Below are 22,170 nucleotides of genomic sequence, written 5' to 3'. Positions count from 1 at the left end.
GTAGAACAGAGAATTTAGAAAATAGAATACAGAACACTGAATAAAGAATTTTGAACATAAAATGCAGAACACAGAATTTAGAATATAGAATGCAGAATACGGAATATGGAATTTAGAACATGGAATGCAGAACACAGAGTTTAGAATATAGAATAAAGAATACTGAATATAGAATTTAGAATATATAATATAGAACACAGAATATAGAATATAGAACTGAGAATATAGAACATGGAATGCAGAACACAGAATTTACAATATAGAATACAGAATACAGAATATAGAATTTAGAATATAGAATGTAGAACACATAATATAGAATATAGAATACGGAATGCAGACTATAGTATGTAGAATATAGAATGAATAACACACAATATAGAATAGAGAAGAGAATATAGAACCCAGAATATAGAACATGGAATGCAGAACGCAGAATTTAGAATATAGAATGTAGAACACAGAATATAGAATATAGAATACGGAATGCAGAATATAGAATACAGAATATAGAATGTTGAACAGAGAATATAGAATATGGAAAACAGAATACAGAACCCAGAATTTAGAAAATGGAATGCAGAACACAGAATTTAGAATATAGAATAAAGAATACTGAAAATAGAATTTAGAACATAGAATGCAGAACATAGATTTTAGACTATAGAAAATCGAATACTGAATATAGAATTTAGAATATATAATGTTGAACACAGAATATAGAATATAGAATCGAAAATATATAATCCTGAATTTAGAACATGGGATGCAAACACAGAATTTAGAATGTACCATACGGAATACTGAATATAAAATTTAGAACATAGAATGCAGAACAAAGAATTTAGAATTTAGAATATAGAATACTGAAAATAGAATATAGAAAATGGATGCAGAAAGCAGAATTTAGAATATAGAAAACAGAGAACTGAATGTAGAATTTAGAATTTAGAAATTAGAACTTAAAATTTAGAATATAGAATACGGAAGGGAAAATACAGTATTTAGAGTATAGAATGAAGAACACACAATATAGAATAGAGAATAGAGAATCCAGAATTTAGAACATGGAATGTAGAACATAGAATTTAGAAAATAGAATACAGAACACTGAATATAGAATTTCGAAATTAGAATTTAGAACTCAAAATTTAGAATATAGAATACGGAATGCAAAATATAGTTTTTAGGGTATAGAATGAAGAACACACAATATAGAATATAGAATAGAGAATATAGAATCCAGAATTTAGATCATGGAATGTAGAACACAGAATTTAGAAAATATATTACAGAACACTGAATATAGTATTTAGAACATAGAATGCAGAACACAGAATTTAGAATATAGAATACAGAATACTGAATATAGAATTTAGAACATGGAATGCAGAACACAGAATTTAGAATATAGAAAAAAGAATACAATATATAGAATTTAGAATATATAATGTAGAACACATAATATAGAATATGGAATTGTGTATATAGAACCCAGAATTTAGAACATGGATTTCAGAACACAGAATTTAGATTATAGAGTACAGAATACTGAATATAGAAATTCGAATATAGAATGTAAAACACAGAATATATAATATAGAATACGGAATGCAGAATATAGAATGTGGAATATAGAAAGAACAACACAAAATATAGAATATATAAAAGAGAATATAGAAGTCAGAATTTAGATCATGGAATGCAGAACACAGAATATAGAATATAGAATACAGAATCCTGAATTTTAAATTTTAAAGATAGAATGTAGAACACAGAATTCAAAATATAGAATACAGAATACTGAATATAGAATTAAGAATACAAAATATAGAATATAGAAAATGAATGCAGAATATAAAATGTAAAATATAGGATGAAGAACAGAAAGTATTGAATATATAAAAGAGAATATTGAACCTAGAATTTACTAATGGAATTCAAAACACAGAATTTGTAATATAGAATACAAATACTGAATATAGAATTTAGAATATAGAATGTAGAACACAGAATATAGAATATAGAATCAAAATATAGAATCCAGAATATAGAACATGGGATGCAAACACAGAATTTATAATATACAATACAGAATACTGAATATAGAATTTGAAACATAGAATGCAGAACACAGAATTTAGAATATAGAATATAGAATACTGAAAATAGAATATAGAACATGGAATTCAGAACACATAATTTAGAATATAGAAAACAGAATACTGAATATAGAATTTAGAAATAAGGTTTAAAATTCAAACTTTATTATATAGGTTACTGAATGCAAAATATAGCATATACAGTATAGAATGAAGAACACAGAATATAATAGAGAAAAGAGAATATAGAAACCAGAATTTAGAACATGGAATGTAGAACACAGAATTTAGAAAATAGAATACAGAACACTGAATAAAGAATTTAGAACATAGAATGCAGAACACAGAATTTATAATATAGAATACAAAATACTGAATGCAGAATTTAGAATATATAATATAGAACACAGAATATAGAATAAAGAATTGAGAATATAGAACCCAGAATTTACAACATGGAATGCAGAGCACAGAATTTACAATATAGAATACAGAATACAGAATATAGAATTTAGAATATAGAATGTAGAACACATAATATAGAATATAGAATACGGAATGCACACTATAGTATGTAGAATATAGAATGAATAACACACAATATAGAATAGAGTAGAGAATATAGAACCCAGAATATAGAACATGGAATGCAGAATGCAGAATTTAGATTATACAATACAGAATACTGAATATAGAATTTCGAATATAGAACGAAAAATACAGAATATATAATATAGAATACGGAATGCAGAATATAGATTGTGGAATATAGAAAATCAACACAAAATAAAGAATATATAAAAGAGAATATAGAAGTCGGAATTTAGATCATGGAAAGCAGAACACAGAGTATAAAACATAGAATACAGAATACTGAAATTTAAATTTTGAACATAGAATGTATAACACAGAATTCAGAATATTGAATACAGTATACTGAATATAGAAATTAGAATACAGAATATAGAATATAGAAAATGAATGCAGAATATAAAATGTAGAATATAGAATGAAGAACACAAAGTATTGAATATATAAAAGAGAATATAGAACCTAGAAATTAGTAATGGAATGCAGAACACAGAATTTATAATATAGAATACAAAATACTGAATATAGAATTTAGAATATACAATGTAGAACACAGAATAGAGAATATGGAAAACAGAATTCAGAACCCAAAATTTATAACATGGAATGCAGAACACAGAAATTAGAATATAGAATACAGATTACTGAATACAGAATTTAGATCATTGAAAGTAGAACACAGAATTATAATACAGAATAGAGAATACTGAATATAGAAAATAGAACATGGAATGCACAACACAGAATTTAGAAAATAGAATACAGAATACTGAATATAGAATTTAGAATATAGAATGTAGAACACAGAATACAGAATATAGAATCCAGTATTTAGAACATGGAATGCAAACACAGAATTTAGAAAACATAATACATAATACTGAATATAGAATTTAGAACATAGAATGCAGAACACATAATTTAGAATACAGAATATAGAATACTGAAAATAGAATATAGAACATGGAATGCAGAACACAGAATATAGAATATAGAAAACAGAATACTGTATATAGGATTTAGAATTTAGAATTTAGAACACAGCATTTAGAATACAGATTACGGAATGCAAAATATAGTATGTAGAGTATAGAATGAACAACACACAATATAGAATACAGAATAGAGAATATAGAATCCAGAATTTGGAACATGGAAAGCAGAACATAGAATTTAGAATATAGAATACAGAATACTGAATATAAAATTTAGAATATAGAATGTAGAACACAGAATATAGAATATGGAATACGGAATGTAGAATATAGAATTTGGAATATAGAATGAAGAACACAAAATATAGAATATATAAAATGGAACATAGAAACCTTAATTTAGAAATGGAGTGCTGAACACAGAATTTGGTATATAGAATACATAATTCTGAATATAGAATATAGATTATAGAATGTAGAACACAGAATATAGAATATAGTACACAGAATACTGTATATAGAATTAAGAAATTAGAATGCAGAACACAGAATTTTGAATATAGAATATGAATACTGAATATAGAAATTAGAATATAGAATGTAGGACACAGAATATAGAATGTTGAATACGGAATGCAGAACATAGAAAACAGAATATAGAATGTATAACACAGAATATAGAATATGGAAAATAGAATACAGAACCCAGAAATTAGAGCATGAAAAGCAGAACCCAGAATTTAGAATATAGCATACAGAATAATGAATATACAATTTAGTACATAGAATGCAGAACACAGAATTTAGAATATAGAATACAGAATACTGAATATAGAATATAGAACATGGAATGCAGAACATAGAATTTAGAATATAGAATAAAGAATACTGAAAATAGAATTTAGAACATAGAATGCAGAACATAGATTTTAGACTATAGAAAATCGAATACTGAATATAGAATTTAGAATATATAATGTTGAACACAGAATATAGAATATAGAATCGAAAATATATAATCCTGAATTTAGAACATGGGATGCAAACACAGAAATTAGAATGTACCATACGGAATACTGAATATAAAATTTAGAACATAGAATGCAGAACACAGAATTTAGAATTTAGAATATAGAATACTGAAAATAGAATATAGAAAATGGATGCAGAAAGCAGAATTTAGGATATACAAAACAGAGTACTGAATGTAGAATGTAGAATTTAGAAATTAGAACTTAAAATTTAGAATATAGAATACGGAAGGGAAAATACAGTATTTAGAGTATAGAATGAAGAACACACCATATAGAATAGAGAATAGAGAATCCAGAATTTAGAACATGGAATGTAGAACATAGAATTTAGAAAATAGAATACAGAACACTGAATATAGAATTTCGAATTTAGAATTTAGAACTCAAAATTTAGAATATAGAATACGGAATGCAAAATATAGTTTTTAGGGTATAGAATGAAGAACACACAATATAGAATATAGAATAGAGAATATAGAATCCAGAATTTAGATCATGGAATGTAGAACACAGAATTTAGAAAATATATTACAGAACACTGAATATAGTATTTAGAACATAGAATGCAGAACACAGAATTTAGAATATAGAATACAGAATACTGAATATAGAATTTAGAACATGGAATGCAGAACACAGAATTTAGAATATAGAAAAAAGAATACAATATATAGAATTTAGAATATATAATGTAGAACACATAATATAGAATATGGAATTGTGTATATAGAACCCAGAATTTAGAACATGGAATTCAGAACACAGAATTTAGATTATAGAGTACAGAATACTGAATATAGAAATTCGAATATAGAATGTAAAACACAGAATATATAATATAGAATACGGAATGCAGAATATAGAATGTGGAATATAGAAAGAACAACACAAAATATAGAATACATAAAAGAGAATATAGAAGTCAGAATTTAGATCATGGAATGCAGAACACAGAATATAGAATATAGAATACAGAATCCTGAATTTTAAATTTTAAAGATAGAATGTAGAACACAGCATTCAGAATATAGAATACAGAATACTGAATATAGAATTTAGAATACAAAATATAGAATATAGAAAATTAATGCAGAATATAAAATGTAATATATAGGATGAAGAACAGAAAGTATTGAATATATAAAAGAGAATATTGAACCTAGAATTTAGTAATGGAGATCAAAACACAGAATTTGTAATATAGAATACAAATACTGAATATAGAATTTAGAATATAGAATGTAGAACACAGAATATAGAATATAGAATCAAAATATAGAATCCAGAATATAGAACATGGGATGCAAACACAGAATTTATAATATACAATACAGAATACTGAATATAGATTTTGAAACATAGAATGCAGAACACAGAATTTAGAATATAGAATATAGAATACTGAAAATAGAATATAGAACATGGAATGCAGAACACATAATTTAGAATATAGAAAACAGAATACTGAATATAGAATTTAGAAATAAGGTTTAAAATTCAAACTTTATTATATAGGTTACTGAATGCAAAATATAGCATATACAGTATAGAATGAAGAACAGAGAATATAATAGAGAAAAGAGAATATAGAAACCAGAATTTAGAACATGGAATGTAGAACACAGAACTTAGAAAATAGAATACAGAACACTGAATAAAGAATTTAGAACATAGAATGCAGAACACAGAATTTATAATATAGAATACAAAATACTGAATGCAGAATTTAGAATATATAATATAGAACACAGAATATAGAATAAAGAATTGAGAATATAGAACCCAGAATTTACAACATGGAATGCAGAACACAGAATTTACAATATAGAATACAGAATACAGAATATAGAATTTAGAATATAGAATGTAGAACACATAATATAGAATATAGAATATGGAATGCACACTAGAGTATGTAGAATATAGAATGAATAACACACAATATAGAATAGAGTAGAGAATATAGAAACCAGAATATAGAACATGGAATGCAGAACGCAGAATTTAAATTATAGAATACAGAATACTGAATAAAGAATTTCGAATATAGAACGAAAAATACAGAATATATAATATAGAATACGGAATGCAGAATATAGAATGTGGAATATAGAAAATCAACACAAAATAAAGAATATATAAAAGAGAATATAGAAGTCGGAATTTAGATCATGGAAAGCAGAACACAGAGAATAAAACATAGAATACAGAATACTGAATTTTAAATTTTGAACATAGAATGTATAACACAGAATTCAGAATATTGAATACAGTATACTGAATATAGAAATTAGAATACAGAATATAGAATATAGAAAATGAATGCAGAATATAAAATGTAGAATATAGAATGAAGAACACAAAGTATTGAATATATAAAAGAGAATATAGAACCTAGAAATTAGTAATGGAATGCAGAACACAGAATTTATAATATAGAATACAAAATACTGAATATAGAATTTAGAATATACAATGTGGAACACAGAATAGAGAATATGGAAAACAGAATTCAGAACCCAAAATTTATAACATGGAATGCAGAACACAGAAATTAGAATATAGAATACAGTTTACTGAATATAGAATTTAGATCATTGAAAGTAGAACACAGATTATAATACAGAATAGAGAATACTGAATATAGAAATTAGAACATGGAATGCACAACACAGAATTTAGAAAATAGAATACAGAATACTGAATATAGAATTTAGAATATAGAATGTAGAACACAGAATACAGAATATAGAATCCAGTATTTAGAACATGGAATGCAAACACAGAATTTAGAATACATAATACATAATACTGAATATAGAATTTAGAACATAGAATGCAGAACACAGAATTTAGAATACAGAATATAGAATACTGAAAATAGAATATAGAACATGGAATGCAGAACACAGAATATAGAATATAGAAAACAGAATACTGTATATAGAATTTAGAATTTAAAATTTAGAACACAGCATTTAGAATACAGATTACGGAATGCAAAATATAGTATGTAGAGTATAGAATGAACAACACACAATATAGAATACAGAATAGAGAATATAGAATCCAGAATTTGGAACATGGAAAGCAGAACATAGAATTTAGAATATAGAATACAGAATACTGAATATAAAATTTAGAATATAGAATGTAGAACACAGAATATAGAATATGGAATACGGAATGTAGAATATAGAATTTGGAATATAGAATGAAGAACACAAAATATAGAATATATAAAATGGAACATAGAAACCTTAATTTAGAAATGGAGTGCTGAACACAGAATTTAGTATATAGAATACATAATTCTGAATATAGAATATAGATTATAGAATGTAGAACACAGAATATAGAATATAGTACACAGAATACTGTATATAGAATTAAGAAATTAGAATGCAGAACACAGAATTTTGAATATAGAATATGAATACTGAATATAGAAATTAGAATATAGAATGTAGGACACAGAATATAGAATGTAGAATACGGAATGCAGAACATAGAAAACAGAATATAGAATGTATAACACAGAATATAGAATATGGAAAACAGAATACAGAACCCAGAAATTAGAGCATGAAAAGCAGAACCCAGAATTTAGAATATAGCATACAGAATAATGAATATACAATTTAGAACATAGAATGCAGAACACAGAATTTAGAATATAGAATACAGAATACTGAATATAGAATATAGAACATGGAATGCAGAACATAGAATTTAGAATATAGAATAAACAATACTGAATATACAATTTTGAATATAGAAAGTAGAACACAGAATATAGAATAGAGAATATAGAACCCAGAATTTAGAACATGGAATGCAGGACACCGAATTTAGAATATAGAATACAGAATACTGAATATAGAATTTAGAATAAACAATGTAAAACACAGAATATATAATATAGAATTCGGAATGCAGAATATAGAATGTAGAACACAGAGTATAGAATATGGAAAACAGAATAGAAAACCCAGAATTTATAACATGGAATGCAGAACACAAAATATAGACAATACAATACAGAATACTGAATATAGAATTTAGAATATAGAATGTAGAACACAGAATTTAGAATACTGAATCCAGTATTTAGAAAATGATATGCAGAACACTGAATTTTGAAACTAGAATATAGAATACTGAATATGGAATTTAGAGCATAGAATGCAGAACACCGAATTTAGTATATAGAATATAGAATACTGAATATATAATTTAGAATTAAGTATTTAGAACACAGAATATATAATATAGTGTACGGAATGCAAAATAAAATATGTAGAGTATAGAATGAAGAACACACTATATAGAATATACAATAGACAATGTAGAACGATGAATTTAGAACATGGAATGCAAAACACAGAATTTAGAACATACAATACAGAATACTGAATATAGAATTTAGAATATAGTATGTAGAACACAGAATACAGAATAGAGAATATAGAATCCAGAGTTTAGCAGATGGAATGCAGAACACAGAATTTAGTATATAGAATATGGATACCTAATATAGAATTTAGAATGTAGAATGTAGAACACAGTATATAGAATGTAGAATTCGGAATGCAGAATATAGAATACAGAACATAGAATTTAGAACAAGAATATAGAACATGGAAAACAGAATTCAGAACCCAGAATTTAGAATATGGATTGCAGAACACAAAATTTAGAATATACAATACAGAATAATGAATATAGAATGCAGAACATAGAATGATGAACACAGAATTTAGAATATAGAATACAGAATACTGAACAAGGAATTTTGAATATAGAATTTTGAACAGAGAATATAGAATATAGCATAGAGAATATACAATCCATAATTTAGAACATGGAATGCATAACACAGAATTTAGAAAATAGAATACAGAATCCTGAATATTGAATTTAGAACACATAATGCAGAACACAGAAATTAGAATATAGAATACTAAATACTGAATATAGAGTTTAGAATACAGAATGTAGAGCATATAGTATGGAATATAGAATACGGAATGCAGAATATAGTATGTAGAATATAGAATGATAAACACAAAATATAGAATAGAGAAGAGAATGTAGAACTCAGAATTTAGAACATGGAATGCAGAATACAGAATTTAGATTATATAATACAGAATACTTAATATAGAATTTAGAATATAGAATGTAAAACACAGAATATAGAATATAGTATATGGAATGCAGAATATAGAATGTGGAATATTGAATGAAGAACACAAAATATAGAATAGAGAATAGAGAATAGAGAAGCCAGAATTCAGAATATGGAATGCAGGACACTGAATTTAGAATATAGAATACAGAATACTGAATTTAGAAATTTGAATATAGAATGTAGAACTGAGAATTCAGAATATAGAATACAGAATACTGAATATAGAACTTAGAATACAGAATATAGAACACAGAACATAGAATTTAGAAAATGAATGCAAAATATAGATTGTACAATATAGAATGTTGAACACAAAATAAAGAATATAAAAACCAGAATATAGAACTTAGAATTTACTAATGGAATGCTGAACACAGAATTTAGAATATAGAATACGGAATAGTGAATATAGGATTTAAAATATATAATGAAGAACACAGAATATAGAATATAGAATACGGAATGCAGAATATAGAATACAGTATATAGAATTTAGAACACAGAATATAGAATATGGAAAACAGAATACAGAATCCCAGAATTTAGAACATGGAATGCAGAACACAGAATTTTGGATAAAGAATATAGAATACTGAAAATAGAATATAGAACATGGAATGAAGAACACAGAATTAAGAATATAGAATATAGAATTCTGAAACTAGGATTTAGAACATGGAATGCAGAAAACAGAAAATAGAATATAGAAAACAGAATACTGAATATAGAAATTAGAATTAAAATTAAGAACTCAGAATTTAGAATATGGAATACAGAATGCAAAATATAGTATGCAGGGTATAGAATGAAGAACACACAATATAGAATACAGAACAGAGAATATAGAACACTGAATTTAGAATATTGAATGCTGAATACAGAATTTAGAATATAGAATACAGAATTCTGAAATTAGAATTTTGAAAATAGAATGTGCAACACAGAATTTAGATTATAGTATACAGGATACTTAATATAAAATTTATAACTTGGAATGCAGAACACAGAATTTACAATATAGAATACAGAATACTGAATATAGAATTTAGAATATAGAATGTAGAACACAGAATATACAATATATAATACGAAAAGCAGAATATAGAATACAGAATATAGAATTTAGAAAACAAAATACAGATTATGGAAAACAGAATACAGAACCCAAAATTTATAACATGAAATTGAGAACATAGAATATAGAATATTAAATACAGTATAATGAATATATAATTTTGAATATAGAACACAGAACACAGAATTTAGAATATAGAATACAGAATACTGAATATAGAATTTAGAATTTAGACTGACGAACATAGAATATTGAATATAGAAATGAGAATATAGACCCCAGAATATACAATATTGAATGAGGATAACAGAATTTAGAATATAGAATACATAATAATGAATATGGAATTTAGAATATTGAATGCAGAAGACAGAATTTAGACTATAGAATACAGAATACTGAATATAGGATTTAGAATGTAAAATGTAGAACACATAATATAGAATATAGAATCCAGAATTTAGAACATGAAATTCAGAACAATGAAATTATAAAATAGAATACAGAATACTGAATATAGAATTTAGAACATAGAATGCAGAACAAAGAATTAAGTATATAGAATATAGAATACTGAATATAGAATTAAAATTTAGAATTTAGAACACAGAATTTAGCATAGAGTATACAGAATGCAAAATAAAGTATGTAGAGTATAGAATGAAGAACACGCAATATAGAATTTAGAAAGGAGAATATAGAACACAGAATTTTGAACATGGAATGCAGAACACAGAATTTAGGATATAGAATACAGAATACTGAATATAGAATTTAGAATATAGAATGAATAACACAGAATATTGAAAATAGAATAAAGAATATTGAACCCAGAATTTAGAACATGGAATGTACAACACAGAATTTAGAATATAGAATACAGAATACTGGTTATAGAATTTAGAATATAGAATGTAGAATACAGAACATAGAATACAGATTATAGAATACAGAATTTAGCACATGAAATGCAGAACACAGAATTAAGAAAATAGAATATGAATACTGAATATAGAATTAAGCATATAGAATGTAGAACACAGAATATAGAATGTAGATTTTGGAATTCAGAATATAGAATACAGAATATAGAATGTAGAACACAGAATATAGAACATGGAAAACAGAATACAGAACCCAGAATTTAGAATATGGGATGCAGAACACAGAATTTAGAATATAGAACACAGAAATATGAATATACAATTTACAATATAGAATGCAGAACACAGAATTTAGAATATAGAATACAGAATACTGAATACAGAATTTAGAATATAGAATGTAGAACACAGAATATAGAATATAGAATAGAGTATATAGAATTCAGAATTTAGAACATGGAAATCATAACACACAATTTAGAATATAGAATACAGAATACTGAATTTAGAATTTTGAATATAGAATGTAGAACAGAGAATTCAGGATATAGAATACAGAATACTGAATATAGAATTTAGAATACAGAATATAGAACACAGAACATAGAATATAGAAAATGAAGGCAGAATGTAAATTGTAGAATATAGAATGAAGAACACAAAATAAAGAATATAAAAAATAGAATATAGAACTTAGAATTTAGTAATGGAATGCCGAACACAGAATTTAGAATATAGAATACGGAATAGTGTATATACAATTTAGAATATATAATGAAGAACACAGAATATAGAATATAGAATACGGAATGCAGAATATAGAAAACAGTATAGAGAATGTAGAACAAAGAATATAGAATATGGAAAACAGAATACAGAACCCAGTATTTAGAACATGGAATGCAGAACACAGAATTTTGGATAAAGAATATAGAATACTGAAAATAGAATATAGAACATTGAATGAAGAACACAGAATTTAGAATATAGAATATAGAATTCTGAAACTAGAATTTAGAACATGGAATGCAGAAAAAAGAAAATAGAATATAGAAAACAGAATACTGAATATAGAAATTAGAATTAAAATTAAGAACTCAGAATTTAGAATATGGAATACAGAATGCAAAATATAGTATGTAGAGTATAGAATGAAGAACACACAATATAGAATACAGAACAGAGAATATAGAACACAGAATTTAGAATATTGAATGCTGAATACAGAATTTAGAATATAGAATACAGAATTCTGAAATTAGAATTTTGAAAATAGAATGTACAACACAGAATTTAGAATATAGTATACAGGATACTTAATATAAAATTTATAACTTGGAATGCAGAACACAGAATTTACAATATAGAATACAGAATACTGAATATAGAATTTAGAATATAGAATGTAGAACACAGAATATACAATATATAATACGGAAAGCAGAATATAGAATACAGAATATAGAATTTAGAAAACAAAATACAGATTATGGAAAACAGAATACAGAACCCAAAATTTATAAAATGAAATTGAGAACATAGTATATAGAATATTAAATACAGTACAATGAATATATAATTTTGAACATAGAACACAGAACACAGAATTTAGAATATAGAATACAGAATACTGAATTTAGAATTTAGAATTTAGACTGAAGAACATAGAATATTGAATATAGAAAAGAGAATATAGACTCCACAATATAGAATATTGAATGAGGAACACAGAATTTAGAATATAGAATACAGAATACTGAATATAGGATTTAGACTGTAAAATGTAGAACACAGAATATAGAATATAGAATCCAGAATTTAGAACATGAAATTCAGAACAATGAAATTATAAAATAGAATACAGAATACTGAATATAGAATTTAGAACATAGAATGCAGAACAAAGAATTAAGTATATAGAATATAGAATACTGAATATAGAATTAAAATTTAGAATTTAGAATACAGAATTTAGCATATAGTATACGGAATGCAAAATATAGTATGTAGAGTATAGAATGAAGAACACGCAATATAGAATTTAGAAAGGAGAATATAGAACACAGAATTTTGAACATGGAATGCAGAACACAGAATTTAGGATATAGAATACAGAATACTGAATATAGAATTTAGAATATAGAATGAATAACACAGAATATTGAAAATAGAATAAAGAATATTGAACCCAGAATTTAGAACATGGAATGTACAACACAGAATTTAGAATATAGAATACAGAATACTGGTTATAGAATGTAGAATATAGAATGTAGAACACAAAATATAGAATATAGAATACAGAATACTGAATATAGAATTTCAAATATAGAATGAATAACACAGAATATAGAATAGAGAATAAAGAAACCAGAATTTAGAACATGGAATGTACAACACAGAATTTAGAATATAGAATACAGAATACTGGTTATAGAATTTAGAATATAGCATGTAAAACACAGAATAAAATATATAGAATACAGAATACTGGATATAGAATTTAGAATATAGAATGAAGAACACATAATATAGAATATAGAATACGGAATGCAGACTACAGTATGCAGAATATAGAATGAAAAAACACAATATAGAATGGAGTAGAGAATATAGAACTCAGAATTTAGAACATGGAATGCAGAAAACAGAGTTTAGAATATAGAATAATGAATACTGAATATAGAATTTCGAATATAGAATGTAAAACACAGAATATAAAATATAGAATACAGTATGCAGAATATGGAATGTGGAATATAGAAAGAACAACACAAAATATAGGATATATAAAAGAGAATACAGAAGCCAGAATTTTGATCATGGAATGCAGAACACAGAATTTATAATGTAGAATATAGAATACGGAATATAGAATTTAGAATATAGAATGTAGAACACAAAATATAGAATATGGAAAACAGAATACAGAACCCAAAATTTAGGACATGGAATGCAGAACACAGACTTTAGAATATTGAATACAAAATACTGAATAAAGAATTTAGAACATAGAATGCAGAACACGGATTTTAGTATATAGAGTAGAGAATACAGAACCCAAAATTTAGAACATGCAATTCAGAACACAGAATTTAGAATATAGAATACAGAATACTGAATATAGAATTTAGATCATAGAATGCAGAACACAGAATTTAGATATAGAATATAGAATACTGAAATTAGAATATAGAACATGGAATGCAGAACACAGAATTTAGGATATAGAAAACAGAATACTGAATATAAAATTTAGAATTTAGAATTTAGAACACAGAATTTAGAATATAGGATACGGAATGCAAAATTTAGTATGTTGATTATGGAATGAAGAACACACAATATAGAATATAGAATAGAGTATATAGAACCCAGAATATAGAACATGGAATGCAGAACACAGAATTTAGAATATAGAATACAGAATACTGAATATAGAATATAGAACATAGAATGCAGAACATAGAATTTAGAACATAGAATAAAGAATACTGAATATAGAATTTAGAATATAGAATGTAGAACACAGAACACAGAATATAGAATAGAGAATATAGAACCCAGGATTTAGAACATGAAATGCAGAACACAGAATTTAGAATATAGAATACAGAATACAGAATATAGAATTTAGAATACAGAATGTAGAACACATAATATAACATATATAAAACGGAATGCAGCACATAGTATGTAGAATATAGAATGAAAAACATAAAATATAGTATAGTGTAGAGAATATAGAACCAAGAATTTAGAACATGGCATGCAGAACACAGAATTTAGAATTTAGAATACAGAATACTGAATATAGAATTTAGAACATAGAATGTAGAACACAGAATATAGTATATAGAATTCGGAATGCATAATATAGTATGTAGAACACAGAGTATAGTATATGAAAAACAGAATACAGAACCCAGAATTTATAACATGGAATGCAGAACACAAAATATAGACTACAGAATGCAGAATACTGAATATAGAATTTAGAACATAGAATGCAGAACACCGAAATTAGTATATAGAATATAGAATACTGAACATAGAATTTAGAATTAAAAATTTAGAAGAAAGAATATATAATATAGACTACAGAATGCAAAATATAGTACGTAGAGTATAGAATGAAGAACACACTATATAGAATATACAATAGACAATGTAGAACCCAGAATTTAGAACATGGAATTCAGAACACAGAATTTAGAATATACAATACAGAGTACTGAATTAAGAATTTAGAATATAGAATGTAGAACACAGAACATAGAATACAGATTTTAGAATACAGAATTTAGCACATGGAATGCAGAACACAGAATTTAGAAAATAGAATATGAATACTGAATATAGAATTAAGCATATAGAATGTAGAACACAGAATATAGAACATGGAAAACAGAATACAGAACCCAGAATTTAGAATATGGAATGCAGAACACAGAATTTAGAATATAGAACACAGAAATATGAATATACAATTTAGAACATAGAATGCAGAACACAGAATTTAGAATATAGAATACAGAATACTGAATACAGAATTTAGAATATAGAATGTAGAACACATAATATAGAATATAGAATAGAGTATATAGAATTCAGAATTTAGAACATGGAAATCATAACACAGAATTAAGAATATAGAATACAGAATCCTGAATTTAGAATTTTGAATATAGAATGTAGAACAGAGAATTCAGAATATAGAATACAGAATACTGAATATACAATTTAGAATACAGAATATAGAACACAGAACATAGAATATAGAAAATTAAGGCAGAATATAAATTGTAGAATATAGAATGAAGAACACAAAATAAAGAATATAAAAAATAGAATATAGAACTTAGAATTTAGTAATGGAATGCTGAACACAGAATTAAGAATATAGAATACGGAATAGTGTATGTACAATTTAGAATATATAATGAAGAACACAGAATATAGAATATAGAATACGGAATGCAGAATATAGAAAACAGTATATAGAATGTAGAACAAAGAATATAGAATATGGAAAACAGAATACAGAACAAAGAATTTAGAACATGGATTGCAGAACACAGAATTTGGATTATAGAATGTAGAATACTGAAAATAGAATATAGAACATGGAATGCAGAAAACAGAATTTAGAATATAGAAAACAGAATACTGAATATAGAATTTAGAACTAAAATTAAGAACTCAGAATTTAGAATACAGAATCGGAATGCAAAATATAGTATGTAGAGTATAGAATGAAGAACACAATATAGAATAGAAAATAGGGAATATAGAACACAGAATTTAGAGTATGGAATGCTGAACACAGAATTTAGAATATAGAATACCGAATTCTGGATATAGAATTTTGAACATAGAATGTAGAACACAGAATATAGAATATAGTATACAGGATACTTAATATAGAATTTAGAACTTGGAATGCATAACACAGAATTTAGAATATAGAATACAGAATACTGAATATAAAATATAGAATATAGAATGTAGAACACAGAATATACAATATATAATACGGAATGCAGAATATAGAATACAGAATATAGAATTTAGAACACAGAATAAAGAATATGTAATACAGAATACAGAATACAGAATTTATAACATGGAATTTAGAACACAGAATTAAGAATATAGAATACAGTATACTGAATATAGAATTTAGAACATGGAATGCAGAACACAGAATTTAGAATTTAGAATACAGAATACAGAATATTGAATTTAGAATATAGAATGTAGAACACATTATATAGAATATAGTATACGGAATGCAGAATATAGTGTGTAGAATATAGAATGAAGAACACACAATATAAAATAGAGTAGAGAATATAGAAACCAGAAAATAGAAAGTGGAATGCTGAACACAGAATTTAGATTATAGAATACAGAATAATGAATGTAGAATTAAGAATATATGACGCAGAACACAGAATTTAGAATACAGAAAGCAGAATACTGAATATAGAATTAAGAACATGAAATGCAGAACATAGAATTTAGAATATAGAATAAAAATACTGAATATAGAATATAGAATATAGATTGTAGAACACAGAATATAGAATATAGTATACGGAAAGAAGAATATAAACTACAGAATATAGAATGTAGAACACAGAATATAGAATACAGTGTAGAGAACCCAGAATTTAGAACATGGAATGCAGAACACAGAATTTAGAATATAGAACACAGAATACTGAATATAGTATTTAGAATATAGAATGTAGAACACAGAATATAGAATAAAGAACAGAGAATGTAGAACACATAATTTAGAACATGGAATGCAGAACACAGAATTTAGAACTTGGAATGCAGAACACAGAATTTAGGATTTAGAATACAGAATACAGAATATAGAATTTAGAATATAGAATGTAGAACATAGAAAATAGAACATAGAATACGGAATGCAGAATATAGAATACAGAATATTGAATAAAGAACACAGAATATAGAAAATGGAAAACAGAATATAGAACCCAGTATTTTAAACATGGAATGCATAACACAGAATTTAGACTATAGAAAACAGAATACTGATTATAGAATATAGAATATAGAATGTAGAACACAGAATATAGAATACAGAATACTGAATATAGTAATAAGAAATTGGAATGCAGAACACAGAATTTAGAATATAATACACAGAATACTGAATATAGAATTTAGAATATAGAATGTAGAACACAGATTATATAATACAGAATAGAAAATATAGAACCCAGAATTTAGAACATGGAATGAAGAACACAAAATTTAGATTATTCAATACAGAATACTAAATATAGATTTTATTATATACATTGCAGAACACAGAATATAGAATATAGAATACGGAATGCAGAATATAGTATATAGAATATAGAATGTAGAACACAGAATATAGAATATGGGAAACAGAATACAGAACACAGAATTTAGAACATGGAATGCAGAACACCGAATTTAGAATGTAGAATGAAGAGCACAAAATATAGAATATATAAAAGGGACTATAGAACCCTTTATTTAGAAATGGAATGCTGAAAACAGAATTTAGTATATAGAATACATAATTCTGAATATAGAATATAGATAATAGAATGAAGTACACAGAATATAGATTATAGAATACAGAATACTATATATAGAATTAAGAAGTTGGAATGCAGAACATAGAATTTAGAATATAGAACACAGAATACTGAATATACAATTTAGAAAATTGAATGTAGAACACAGAATATAGAATAGAGAATAGAGAAGAAAGAACTCAGAATTTAGATCATGAAATGCAGAACACAGAGTTTAGAATATAGAAAACAGAATATGGAATTTAGATTATAGAATGTAGAACACAGAATATAGTATATAGAATACGGAATGCAGATATAGAATGCAGAACACAGAATATAGAATATAGAATCGAAAATATAGAATCCAGAATTTAGAACATGGGAATCAAACACAGAATTTAGAATATACAATACAGAATACTGAATATAGAATTTAGAATATAGAATGTAGAACACAGAATATAGAATATAGAATACGGAATTCAGAATATAGGATACAGAATATAGAATGCAGAACACAGAATATACAATATAGAATAGAAAATATAGAATCCAGTATTTAGAACATGTGATGCAAACAAAGAATTTAGATTATAAAATACAGAGTAGTGAATATAGAAATTAGATCTAGAATGAAGAACACAAAATTTAGAATATAGAGTATAGAATACTGAAAATAGAATATAGAACATGGAACGCAGAACACAGAATTTAGAATATAGAAAACAGAATACTGAATATAGAATTTAGAATTTAGAATTTAGAACTCAAAATTCAGAATATAGGATACGGAATGCAAAATAGAGTGTGAAGAGTACAGAATGAAAAACACACAATATAGAATAGAGAATAGAGAATAAAGAATCCAGAATTTAGAAAATAGAATACAGAACACTGAATATAGAATTTTGAACATAAAATGCAGAACACAGAATATAGAATATAGAATTGAGAATATAGAACATGGAATGCAGAACACAGAATTTAGAATATAGAATACAGAATACAGAATATAGAATTTAGAATATGGAATGTAGAACACATAATATAGAATATAGAATACGGAATGCAGACTATAGTATGTAAAATATAGAATGAAAAACACACAATATAGAATAGAGTAGAGAATATAGAACCCAGAATATAGAACATGGAATGCAGAACGCAGAATTTAGAATATAGAATGTAGAACACAGAATATAGAATACAGAATACGGAATGCAGAATATAGACTACAGAATATAGAATGTTTGACAGAGAATATAGAATATGGAAAACAGAATACAGAACCCAGAATTTAGAACATGGAATGCAGAACACAGACTTTAGAATATAGAATACAGAATACTGAAAATAGAATTTAGAACATAGAATGCAGAACATAGATTTTAGACTATAGAAAACAGAATACTGAAAATAGAATTTCGAATATAGAATGTAAAACACAGAATATATAATATATAATACGGAATGCAGAATATAGAATCTGGAATATAGAAAGAACAACACAAAATATAGAATATATAAAAGAGAATATAGAAGTCAGAATTTAGATCATGGAATGCAGAAAAGAATATAGAATATAGAATACAGAATACTGAATTTTAAATTTTGAAGATAAAATGTAGAACACAGAATTCAGAATATAGAATACAGAATACTGAATATAGAATTTAGAATACAAAGTATAGAATATAGAAAATAAATGCAGTATATAAAATGTAGAATATAGAATGAAGAACAGAAAGTATTGAATATATAAAAGAGAATATTGAACCTAGAATTTAGTAATGAAATGCAAAACACAGAATTTATAATATAGAATACAAAATACTGAATATAGAATTTAGGATATAGAAAGTAGAACACAGAATATAGAATATAGAATCAAAATATAGAATCCAGAATATAGAACATGGGATGAAAACACAGAATTTAGAATATACAATACAGAATACTGAATATAGAATTAAAAACATAGAATGCAGAACACAGAATTTAGAATATAGAAAACAGAATACTGAATATAGAATTTAGAAATAAGGATTAAAATTCAAACTTTAGAATATAGGTTACTGAATGCAAAATATATTATATAGAGTATAGAATGAAGAACACACAGTATGGAATAGAGAAAAGAGAATATAGAAACCAGAATATAGAACATTGAATGTAGAACACAGAATTTAGAATAAAGAATACAGAACACTGAATATAGAATTTAGAACATAGAATGCAGAACACAGAATTTAGAATATAGAATATAGAATACTGAATGCAGAATTTAGAATATATAATATAGAACACAGAATATAGAATAAAGAATTGAGAATATAGAACACAGAATTTACAAAATGGAATGCAGAACACAGAATTTACAATATAGAATACAGAATACAGAATATAGTATTTAGAATATAGAATGTAGAACACATAATATAGAATATAGAATACGGAATGCAGACTATAGTATGAAGAATATAGAATGAAAAACACACAATATAGAATAGAGTAGAGAATATAGAACCCAGAATATAGAACATGGAATGCAGAACGCAGAATTTAGATTATAGAATACAGAATACTGAATATAGAATTTCGAATATAGAATGTAAAAGTCAGAATATATAATATAGAATACGGAATGCAGAATACAGAATGTGGAATATAGAAAATCAACACAAAATACAGAATATATAAAAGAGAATATAGAAGTCGGAATTTAGATCATGGAAAGCAGAACACAGAGTATAGAATATAGAATACAGAATACTGAATTTTGAATATTGAATATAGAATGTAGAACACAGAATTCAGAATATTGAATACAGTATACTGAATATAGAAATTAGAATACAGAATATAGAATATAGAAACTGAATGCAGAATATAAAATGTAGCATATAGAATGAAGAACACAAATTATTGAATATATAAAAGAGAATATAGAACCTAGAAATTAGTAATGGAATGCAGAACACAGAATTTATAATATAAAATACAAAACACTGAATATAGAATTTAGAATATACAATGTAGAACACAGAATAGAGAATATGGAAAACAGAATTCAGAACCCAAAATTTATAACATGGAATGCAGGACACAGAATTTAGAATATAGAATACAGATTACTGAATATAGAATTTAGATCATTGAAAGTAGAACACAAAATTAAAATACACAATACAGAATACTGAATATAGAAATTAGAATATGGAAAGCAAACACAGAATTAAGAATACATAATACATAACACTGAAC

The sequence above is a fragment of the Vicugna pacos genome, unplaced genomic scaffold (assembly GCF_048564905.1).
Source record: "Vicugna pacos unplaced genomic scaffold, VicPac4 scaffold_14, whole genome shotgun sequence".
Lineage (NCBI taxonomy): Eukaryota > Metazoa > Chordata > Mammalia > Artiodactyla > Camelidae > Vicugna > Vicugna pacos.
This window is presented reverse-complemented; position numbering follows the sequence as displayed.